The sequence below is a fragment of the Malania oleifera genome, chromosome 5 (assembly GCF_029873635.1).
Source record: "Malania oleifera isolate guangnan ecotype guangnan chromosome 5, ASM2987363v1, whole genome shotgun sequence".
Classification (NCBI taxonomy): Eukaryota; Viridiplantae; Streptophyta; class Magnoliopsida; order Santalales; family Ximeniaceae; genus Malania; species Malania oleifera.
In genome coordinates this window covers 3,485,230-3,498,034 of record NC_080421.1, presented here as the reverse complement: position 1 = coordinate 3,498,034, position 12,805 = coordinate 3,485,230, and positions in this window count along the sequence as shown.

Here is a 12,805-nt window from a genome sequence, read left to right as displayed (position 1 = left end):
TAAATGGGAAAGAGTCACTTAAAGTGAAATGAAATGGAATGTTAAAGCTATGAACATGAACAGATGTGAATGATTGAATAATCACAGAAAGAATAATGTATTATGACATTAGAAATATTTATACTAATAGAATATGTTACAACTAGGGCGGGGCATACTCTTCGCCCGAGGGCTTGCTAGGAAAGGCGAGTGCACTAGTAGTATCAGATGTAGCAGTAGGCTGCATAACGCATTATGGCAAAGGGAACCTACTTGTATGAGCGGGTAGATTTTCCTATCCTTGGGGCCTTGGGTGGAAAACCTTTGTTTGAACTGTGTGAGTACGTGATCAATCTAACACTAGAGGACTTACTGAGTAAGGTGAGTGTCTTGATATGCTTTAGTAGTGACCTTTAGGTTGCCAAATGTATCAGAGCAGAGGGGTGCTACTTGTATGGGCGGGTAATCGCCCCTATCCTTGGGTAATCTCGTGGGTTAAATCTTTTGCATGTGATTAATTAGGTTCAGAAAATGATTTTGAGAAATTATGTTAACGATTTTCAAATGTTAAATATTATGTTGTTATATAAACTCATGTTAGCCATACGCTATTTTAATATATTGTTTCTTCCCTTACTGAGATGTGTCTCACCTGAATATAAATGTATCTTTTTCAGGACCTCCTCGAGATCGAGTTTAGAGAGCTCGAGGTTTTATAGCATTTTTGGGAGATATAAGAAAAAGAGTATAAACATTTTAATGATGTTTTTGGGAATGTAAATATTTTATGTTTTATGTCTTATATTTTAAGGTTGATAAGAAAGGAATGGTTGTGAATACTGGATGTTTTTGGGGATATGTATATATGTTGAATACAGGTGGATGATTAATTTATTATGGTTGGTAGATAGGTATAGGAAAACTCTGGTATTATATGATTGAGGATTATATTTATGTTTTCCGCTGCATATTGATTTATGAATTATTAGGATTTTATCAGGTATAACGCACCGGACCGGGTTTAAGGGTTCAGGGCGTTACAGACCACCCCTACTGTCTCAATATAGTTTGGGTACACAATCAAGAGGCAAACTCACACTAAGACTGCCCCTACTGTCTCAATACAATATGGGTTCATATAGATCAAAAGTATAATGTCCTCACTGGAAACGGATTTATGCCTACACTATCAATCCTCAGGGTTCCTAAAGCATATCATGTAATTTAAGCAATTTAAGTACTCTTTTGAAATCATTTCACAAAACACATCATTACGTGAAATCCGGTAGTCGTCAAATAAACTTCCTATATTTTCACAACAGTTCCAGTATTTAACAACATCAAGACCTACCACATAGTTTCCCACATTTGAAAGCAACCTAAAAGTAAATATAAACAGTTAATATCACAGTACGGGTTTTTAACAACGAAAACAACATTTCCAACTGGTGAAAAGGTCTGGAATGACAAGTACAATATTCTAAAAATATAACATTTGAATTTGACCGATTGGTTTTGAAAATAAAGTCGATTTACCAAATTGAGGCCCAGAAACCCTAAAATCGCCGTAACTCGATATCTAAGAGTTATTTCAACATTTCTATCGATTCATATTGTATAAATCACTATATTAACATAACCCCCTTACATGCGCGTGAATCAGAGTCTGAAACGACCCGGAACTCAAGCCTTAACTTTCTGAACCTCGAGCCTAAACGGTTCAAAACAACGGCACGAAAATCCTAAAACCTAATACTCAAAGAACAACACTTCAGTATAATCTCGTATACTATAGATCTACCGGACCAAAATAAAAAACCAACCTTTACCTCGATTTTTAGGAAAAACTCGAAAATCTCTGAAATTAAATTATGATCTGTAGAACCCGTAGAGATTCCTTTCCTGATCCACGTAGCAACGTCGGATCGTTGATTCCAGCAACACACGGCTCGAAAATCTTAGAGAGAGAGAGAGAGAGAGAGAGAGAGAGAGAGAGAGAGAGAGAGAGAGAGAGAGAGAGAGAGAGAGAGAGAGAATGAGAGTTTATAAAGACAAACATAACTTAACCTTTAAGTAATCAAAATAAATATCTCCTCCACGATATTTATATATAAATATCTCAAAATATCTCCTTTCAAAATATCTTCTCCAAAATATCTCTTTATTTATTTATTTATTATACATATATATTTTTTTAATCGGGTTACTATATTCTCATTTATAATTAGTTATGATTGAGACGAAATGAAATTTTACATTTTTTGCTTCTCCTTTTTATCTTCCCACTTTTTTCCTATTAACCTTTCATTCAACTAATTTCCAAAACTAGACTTTATAAAAAATTGTTAAATTGGTTAAAATACTATTAAATTAGTAAAAACTCGACCTAATTTTCAAAATATTTTTTGCTTAATAAAAATTATTGTATTAAAAAAAATATTATTTTTATCTAAAATATACACAAACTATACTGATATTGTTATAAAATAAATAAAAGAGGAATACAAAAAAAAAATTTGGAGGTATAAAAATTCAACAGTCTAGTTCTTCAGGAACTAGATGTTACTAATCATCTTATTATCTCATTTTATTGTAAAGCATGTCCTTATATACGCAAATACATTGACATCCCAAAGGTTAACCACATAATGAACCATTATGTGGGTGCACATAAATATACATATTTTACAACACTTCCCATTGGATAACTATACACTATGAATATGCCTCGTTAAAACCTTCGTTAAAGAAAACCCTGTGGGACAAAACCTTAATGAAGGAAAAAGAGTTAAATATTCATACTTCCCCTAAAAAATATAATCAATTAAGAAATGTCATTTAGTTGTCGCATTCCAATGTTATGTACATGCTTCTTGAAAATTGAAGTTAGCAATGCTTTTGCGAATAGATCTGCTGGGTTGTCACTTGAACGAATTTTGCAAATGTCAACATTTCCTTTCTTCAGAAGTTCACGAGTGTAAAAGAATATTGGTGAAATATGTTTAGTTCTATCACCTTTTATGTACCCACCTTTGATTTGTGTAATACATGTTGCATTGTCCTCGTACAATATTGTTGGCGTGTCATTCTTCAGTGATAATCCACTTGTCCCTTTAATGTGTTGAATTATAGTTCTTAACCATACACATTCACGATTTACTTCGTGAACTGCCAATATTTCTGAATGGTTTGAAGAGGTAGCAGTGATCGTTTGCTTTACAGATCGTTATGAGATAGCAGTATCACCACATGGAAAAATATAGCCTATTTGTGATCGAGTTTTATAAGGATCAGAAAGATATCCAGCATCGGCATATCCTTTCAAAACAGACTTTACTACCTTTAGGTAAAACAAACTCATATCAGATGTGTTGCGGAGATAACGAAGAACATGTTTTACTCCATTCCAATGTCTTTGGGTTGGTGTAGAACTAAACCTTGCCAGCAAATTTATCGCAAAAACTATATCTGATATAGTGTAATTTGCAAGATACAAGAGTGCTCCTATTGCACTAAAATAGGGTACTTTAGGACCAAGAATTTTTTCATCATCTTCTCGAGGACGAAAAAGATCCTTTTTCACATCAAGTGAATGAACAACCATTGGGGAGCTTAATGGATAAGATTTATCCATATAAAATTGTTTCAAGATTTTTTCTATATAAGATTATTGATGAATAAGAATTCCACTTGTTAGCAGTTGTTGAGATCTCTTTTGGAGTTCCTATTATGTTTATATCATCAACATAAACTACGACTATAGTAAATCCAGAATTTATCTTTTTAATGAAAACACAAGGACAAATAAGATTATTTTCATATCCAATTTTCAACATATATTCACTTAGAAAATTGTATCATATTCGTCCATATTGCTTCAATCCATATAAGGATCTTTGTAATTTAATAGAATATATTTGCCGTTGTTTTGGATTATATGCTTCAGGAATTTTAAATCCTTCAGGAATTTTCATATATATGTCATTATCCAATGAGCCATACAAGTAAGATGTTACTACGTCCATGAGGCGAATGTCAAGTCCTTTAGAAACCGTTAAACTAATCAGAAATCTGAAAGTAACTGCATCCATAACAGGAGAATAGGTCTCATTATAATATATACCAGGCCTTTGAGAGAAGCCTTGTGCTACAAGACGGGCCTTGTATCTCACAATTTCATTCATTTCATTTCTTTTACGTACAAAAACCCATTTATACCCAACATGTAACGACCCAAATTTTTAAATGAAATTTAAATAATAAAGAAAGGAAAATTTGAAAAAGGGAAAAGAAGGGAAGCTACCAAGCTTCGTCGACGAACACAGGGTTTCGTCGACGAAGGCTTTAAAGATTTCGTCGACGAACACAGGGCTTCGTCGATGAGAAAATACCGAGAGGGGTTCTTAGGCAGCCTGAATTTCATCGACAAACACAGGGTCTCGTTGACGAAATTTATGAAGAACTCATTGACAAAGATCGAGCTCATCGACGAGTTCCGCCGCCTATAAATATGAAAAATCCGATTTTAAATTCATTTTTAAGTTTCCTCTCTCTCTCTCTCTCCTCTTCGGCTCTCTCACTCTCTCTCTTCGATTTTGGGTTAGTTTTATGCCGAATCGAAGATCTGAGGCTACCACGACGCTCCTGGCGAAGTTCCCTGCAAGTTTGCTGGAGCGAATCGTTGGGAAAACGGAGTTGAAAATCATCCCTAAGTTGAGGTAAGGCTTTTTAAGCCAAATTAGACCTTGTGATAGTTATATAAATTGATGCATGCATGAAAATACTGATGTTTAGTACTAGGGATTTTGAGTTTTAGGGTATTGAGTAGGAAATCCTACGGGGGTCAGGCTAGGAAATTTGAGGGGCTTTCTCAGTGCCCAGGTAAGGGAATAAACTAAAGCAGATATTTTCCATGCAAGTTATTATTATTTATGAGCACATCTATTTTCAAAAAAGCCTATGTTATAATTGTTTATCATAAATGAAACGTATGTTTGGAAAATACTGCCATTATGAGAAAAATGTATATGTATGTAAGAGATGCCAAACAAATTATGATTTTAGTATGACTTTTAATAGAGCATGTGTGACATGAATATTATTTTATGTGAAATGAGATAAGATAAGAATGCTTTTATGAGTAAAACACATTTTCAGGTATTATGAAACGATGAGTTATATTGTGATGGTTTTGACGATCGTATGATGAACGATGTATTTTCAGAATGTATATACCTGAAACAATTTTGGCGCGAGGTCGTATTTTATGTTATCGGCACAAGGCCATATTTATGTTATTGGCGCGAGACCATATTTACTATGATTTTGACACGAGGCCATTTGTATGATTTCAGCACGAGGCCGTATCTATGTTTCCGGCAAGAGGCTGTAATAATGTTATGTATGATCATGTATTATATGTTATCACAACCAGGATGTTAGTTTAGTTTAGACCAAGAGCTCGGTACCGTAGCTATGGGTTGATTTTGGCACGAGGCCTTATTAGTGCTACCGTCCCACGAGGGGATAAGAGATGGATAGTCGATGAGGCTTTCAGTAGAGTGTAGACGTCCACCTGGCAGTCCGGACCAGGGTGCGGTGGGCCCATCGTACTTACAAACATATTTGATTCGGCAGTGGTCGACCAGCCATTGTCGGGTCCCGCCTTCGGGCTGCACAACCCGTCATGGGGGGTAATACATGACATTAGCTAACTATTCATCCTGGTTTAATTTTCAATATTACGAGTTATAACAGAAGTTTATGTATGTTATGATTTATTAACGAATATGAAAATACATGATTATTTCCAAAGTTATGAAATGTACTGTATATGTATAAGCACTTTAAATATTCATGTTGCCACACAACTGTATTTAGTTTACTTTCTCTTACTAAGAAGTGTCTCACCCCCAACATTAATATATTTTTTAGGAAACCCGGAGAGATCGGCGGGTCAGGGTTGCCGTTGAGTGATTGGTGCTTCCCTACTAGAAGGGTAAGCCCTGAGCTAGGACTAGGAGATTTTTGTTGCATAGTCCTAGTGTTATTTTTGACTTTTTGGAGATTGTACATATGAACAGTATATTGATGTTAATAGAAAGCTCTGGTATTATGTTTCATGGATGGATGTATGGATTTTTATGTTTACTGCTGCTAGGTTTTCTACTGTGTATGACAGGTGTCCCCGTAACCCACGGGTTCGGGTTGACCCTTGATGTATTTTGTTGTATTTTATTGAGGGTCGCTACATTTGGTATCAGAGCCTAGGATACTAGGTTCTGTAGACTCTAGAATGTAGCAGTAATAATACCAAAGTATAGGATAAGAGGATTTGAGGTCTGGTTTTGTAGTCTAGATGCAGGACTTCCGTGGTGGTTTGTATAATTTTCCTTGGGTGACGATTTCAGGAAATTCATTGTAAACTATCATCGGGTTGGGTATCTAGGTTGTAAGATTGAACCTTGAATTGAGATTAAGAAAGATGAGTTAATTAGGAGGATATATTATATGAGTTGAGTGATACACGTAGAGAAAGATGTTTTGAGTTAAGTTACTTGTTTTTCAGGATGGACCTTGGTGGCAATAGTGCCCACGCCAGTGGGAGTGAGGGTGCTGAACCCTTAGGCGCTGCGGGTAGTGATTCAGATGCAGTCTTACGTAGCGTAGCACAGCAGGTTATGACAGAAATTGTCAGGAGTTCAAGGGAATAGGGTGGTCCATCGGTAGGCCACGGTAGTTCTATAGAGAAGTTCATTAAGATGAGTCCTTCGTCTTTCTCAGGAGGGATAGATCCTGCAGTTGCTGAGAACTAGGTGTAGGAGATGGAAAAGATATTTGCAGTACTGCAGTGCTTAGAGGAACAGAAGGTGCTGTTTGCCACCTATAGACTGACTGGGGAGGCTGAGAAATGGTGGTCGGCAGTGAGATTGTTAGAGCAGCAGAGGACTATACCTATAGAGATGACATGGGAGCGATTTAGAGAGATATTCTTCGACAGGTATTTTCCAGCCTCGTCTAGGGAGGCTAAGATTTCAGAGTTCCCGAATCTGAAGCAGGGACAGCTGTCGGTACAGCAGTACGCAACGAGGTTTATTGAGTTATCCCGCTTTGCCCCATACATTATTCCAGATGAGGTGAAGAAGATACAATAGTTTGAAAGAGGCCTGAGGAGAGAAATATACAAGTAGGTATCGATACTGAAGTTGCAGGACTTTGCTGAACTAGTGGACCGAGCCACTATAGCTGAGATTGGTGATCAGTTGGAGGCTGAGGAACAGAGACAGAAGAAGAGGTCTACACCTTCTGGTTCCCAGCAGGGGGGTGGACGTAATACATGGAAGAGAGGTGGCTATTATAGAGACCGGAGACAAGAGACCGGCCATCGCGGTTTCCAGGGTGCACAGCTATCTCCAGCTTGCCCATTTTGTGGGAAGAGACACCTGGGGGAATGTCGTGTCGGGCAAGGTGTCTGCTATAGGTGCGGGGAACCAGGGCATATGATGAGAAAGTCCGACACAGACTGGTGTGGCTCCTGCTCCTAGACCTGCACGAGGAGGTCACCAGGCACCATGAGGAGGCCAACAGAGGAATACGGCCCCAACCAGAGTTTTCGCTTTGACGCCGGGTGACGCTGAGGCGGCCGGTGACGTGGTGATAGGTACTATTAGTATGTTTACATTTAAAGTTATTGCACTTTTTGATTCTAGTGCCACACATTATTTTGTGTCCTTGGGGTGTGCTAAATTATGTGGGGCAGAAACGCAATCATTAGATGTCGAGTTGTTAGTGGCTACACCGACCGGGTCAGCAGTGAGATGTAGTAGGATACTTCGTGGTAGCCCAGTTGATGTTCAGGGGAAGATCTTATCTGCTGATTTGGTGGTATTAGATATGCACGAGTTTGACATTATTTTCGGCATAGATTGGCTAGCGGTTAATTCTCCTATTATAGACTGCAGTGCTAGAGAAGTAATATTCAGACCTCCAAGGAAATCAGAATTTAGATTTACAGGGTCACGAGTGCAGTCTTTACCTCAGATAGTCTCAGCTATTTAGGCGAGGAGACTGCTTCAGAATGGTTGTCTGGGATTCGTGGCTTTTGTGAAGGAGATGTCAGAAAATGAATTGAAGCTTATGAATATGCCTGTGGTGAAAGAATTTACAGACGTGTTTCCAGATGAATTACCAGGTTTGCCGCCTGATCGTGAAGTGGATTTTTCCATTGATCTACTTCCAGGTACAACGTCGATTTCTAAAGCACCGTATCGAATGGCGCCAACAGAGTTGGCAGAATTGAAAGATCAGTTGCAGGATTTACTTGATAAAGGCTTCATACGGCCTAGTGTATCTCCGTGGGGAGCCCCAGTGCTATTTGTGAAGAAGAAAGACGGGACTATGAGGATGTGTATAGACTACAGAGAGATTAATAAAGTGACTATCAAGAACAAGTATCCTCTACCCCGTATAGATGACTTGTTTGATCAGCTCTAGGGTACACGGGTGTATTCGAAGATTGATCTCAGGTCGGTTTACCATCAGGTGAAGGTGAGAGCAGACGATGTATCAAAGACAGTTTTTAGGACCAGGTATGGTCATTACGAGTTTCTTGTTATGCCATTTGGTCTGACGAATGCTCCAGCGGTATTTATGGATTTGATGAACCGAGTCTTCCACCAATACCTAGACCAATTCATAGTTGTTTTTATTGATGATGTACTGGTCTATTCGAGGAGCTATGAGGAGCACTAGATGCATTTGAGGCAGGTTTTACAGATGCGCAGGGAGAAGAAGTTGTATGCCAAGTTCAGTAAATGTGATTTCTGGTTTGAGAAAGTGGTGTTTTTGGGGCATGTCATCTCAGGAGACGGAATTTCTGTAGATCCCAGTAAGATTGAGGCGGTGGTGAACTGGGCTAGACTGAGAAACGTTCAGGAGATCAGGAATTTCTTGGGGTTAGCCGGTTACTATCGTCGTTTTGTAGAGAGATTCTCAGCTTTGTCAGGACCTTTGACACGACTGACGATGAAAAATGTTAGATTTGAGTGGGACAACAACTGTGAGCAGAGTATTCAGGAGCTGAAGCAGAGGTTAATCACAGCGCCGGTATTGATCATCCCATCTGGGGGTGAGGGTTATACCATATACAGTGATGCGTCCTTAAAGGGACTTGGCTGTGTGTTGATGCAGCATGGTAGGGTGGTAGCATATGCATCTAGACAATTGAAAGAGTACGAAAAGAACTACCCTACCCACGATCTTGAGTTGGCTGCAGTAGTACATGCACTGAAAATTTGGAGGCATTATCTATACGGCGAGTAGTGCGAGATTTTCTCTGACCACAAGAGTTTGAAGTATTTTTTCACCCAGAAGGAGTTGAATATGAGACAGAGAAGGTGGTTATAGTTAATTAAAGATTTTGACTATACCATTAGCTATCACCCAGGGAAAGCAAATGTGGTAGCTGATGCATTGAGCAGGAAATCTGGGGTATCAGCGTTGACAGCTATGGAGATCTAGCGTTTGATCATGATGGATCTGGAGAGACTCAGCATAGAGTTGGTAGAGAGTGATCTTCCATTGTGTATTGCCAGCCTAGTAGTACAACCTACTCTGCAGGAAAGAATTAAAGCTGCTCAAAAGGAAGATCCAGAGTTAGCAGAGGCGATGGAGTGGGTATAGAGTGGTCAGGGAGAGGAATTTTGCATCTCAGATGACGGAGCCTTGCGGTTCCGTTCCAGACTATGTGTTCCTACAGATGCCGACATTAGGAGGATGATTTCAGATGAGGCTCACAGATCCTTGTATACAGTTCATCCTGGTAGTACGAAAATGTACAGGGATCTGCGAGAGTTTTACTGGTGGAGCGGAATGAAGAAGGAGATTGCCGAGTATGTAGCCTAGTGTTTGACGTACCAGCAGGTGAAGGCTGAGCACCAGAGGCCGCCAGGGTAGTTGTAGCCGTTATTTATCCTAGAGTGGAAGTGGGATCATATTTCTATGGACTTTGTTTCAGGGCTGCCGATGACATTACATGGCTAGAATGCCATCTGGGTGATTGTCGACCGTTTGACGAAGACCGCCCATTTTCTCCCTATGAAGATCAGCTATTCCCTCAGCCGATTGACAGAGATTTATATTCAGGAGATAGTTCGTTCTCATGGGGTGCCTGTACCCATTGTGTCAGATCAAGACCCACGATTCACGTCACGATTTTGGAGGAGCTTGCAGGAGACTTTGGGGTCTCAGTTATTGTTTAGTACGACATTCCACCCTCAGTCAGACGGTCAGACTGAGAGGATGATACAGATACTAGAAGATATGCTCCGTGCATGTGTACTAGATTTTGGGTGTAGCTGGACTCAGTTTATGCCACTGGTAGAGTTCGCATATAATAACAGTTATCAGTCCAGTATTGGCATGGCACCATTTGAGGCATTGTATGGTAGGAGATGTCGATCTCCTTTGTTTTGGGACGAAGTGGGTGAGCGGCGTGTTGTGGGACCAGAACTAGTGCAGTAGGCATACGACAAGTTCGGTTTATCAGGGATAGGATTGGTGCAGCACAAAGCCGACAGAAGAGTTATGCCGATAATTGCCGTAGGAACTTGGAGTTTGACGTGGGTGATCACGTATTTTTGAAGATAGCTCCATTGAAGGGAGTTATGAGATTTGGTAGGAAGGGTAAGCTTAGCCCTAGGTACGTCGGTCCATTTGAGATTTTAGAGAAAGTGGGACCGGTAGCCTACAGGCTAGCTTTGCCACCTACATTATCCAGAATCCATGACGTATTCCACGTATCGATGTTGAGGAAATACGTCCCAGATCCTTCTCATATCATCAGTTATGATGAGTTGGGGCTTAGCGATTCACTGGGGTATGAGGAGATACCAGTATGTATTCTGGATAGGAAGGTACAGAAGCTACGTAAATAAAAGATTCCTCAGGTAAAAGTTTTGTGGAGGAATCATGAGGTAGAAGAGGCTTCTTGGGAGTCCGAGGAGCAGATGAGATAGAAGTATCCGCAATTATTTTAGTAAGTTTAAATATAATTAGAAAATGTATGTAAGTATGTAGTTTTCTCGACAGGTACGTGTATGGTTTTAGTAGTGTAGTATTTTAGTTTTGGGAGGAGTTTTCTTTTGATATATGTAATCTCCCAAGACATGAGTTGTAACCACGGTATTCCTCCACCATAAGTGAGGGTGAGTAATAAAATGAGTTGACCATTTTACCTAAGGGATGATAAACTATGTGAATAGTAAATTTCGAGGACGAAATTTTTATAAGGAGGGGAGGATGTAATGACCCGAATTTTTAAATGAAATTTAAATAATAAAGAAAGGAAAATTTGAAAAAGGGAAAAGAAGGGACGCTGCCAAGCTTCGTCAACGAACACAGGGTTTCGTCGACGAAGGCTTTAAAAATTTCGTCAATGAACACAGGGCTTCGTCGACGAGAAAATACCGAGAGGGGTTCTGAGGCAGCCTGAATTTTGTCGACGAATACAAGGTCTCATCGACGAAATTTATGAAGAACTCATCGAAGAAGATCGAGCTCGTCAACGAGTTCCGCCGCCTATAAATATGAAAAATCCAATTTTAAATTCATTTTTAAGTTTCCCCTCTCTCTCCTCTTCGGCTCTATCACTCTCTCTCTTCGATTTTGGGTTAGTTTTACGCCGGATCGAAGATCTGAGGCTACCACGACGCTCCTGGTGAAGTTCCCTGCAAGTTTTCCGGAGCGGATAGTCGGGAAAATGGAGTTGCAAATCATCCCTAAGTTGAGGTAAGGCTTTTTAAGCCAAATTAGACCTTGAGATAGTTGTAGAAATTGATGCACGCATGAAAATACTGATGTTTAGTACTGGGGATTTTGAGTTTCAGGGTAGTGAGTAGGAAATCCTACGGGGGTCAGGCTAGGAAATTTGAGGGGCTTTCTCAATGCCAGGTAAGGGAATAAACTAAAGCAGATATTTTCCATGCAAGTTATTATTATTTATGAGCACATCTATTTTCAGAAAAGCCTATGTTATAATTGTTTATCATATATGAAACGTATGTTTAGAAAATACTACCATTATGAGAAAAATGTATATGTATGTATGAGATGCCAGAAAAATATGATTTTAGTATGACTTTTAACAGAGCATGTGTGGCATGAATATTATTTTACGTGAAATGAGATAAGATAAGAATGCTTTTACGAGTAAAACACATTTTCAGGTATTATGAAACGATGAGTTATATTGTGATGGTTTTGACGATCGTATGATGAACGATGTATTTTCAGAATGTATATACCTAAAACAATTTTGGCGCGAGGTCGTATTTTATGTTATCGGCACGAGGCCATATTTATGTTATTGGCGCGAGGCCATATTTACTATGATTTTGGCACGAGGCCATTTGTATGATTTCAGCGCGAGGCCGTATCTATGTTTCCAGCACGAGGCTGTAATGATGTTATGCATGATCATGTATTATATGTTATCACAACCAGGATGTTAGTTTAGTTTAGACTAGGAGCTCGGTACTGTAGCTATGGGTTGATTTTGGCACGAGGCCTTATTAGTGCTACCGTCCCACAAGAGGATGCGAGATGGATAGTCGATGAGGCTTTCAGTAGAGTGTAGACGTCCACCTGGCAGTCCAGACCAGGGTGCGGTGGGCCCATCGTACTTACAGACATATTTGATTCGGCAGTGGTCGACCAGCCATTGTCGGGTCCCGCCTTCGGGCTGCACAACCCGTCATGGGGGGTAATACATGACATTAGCTAGCTATTCATCCTGGGTTAATTTTCAGTATTACGAGTTATAACAGAA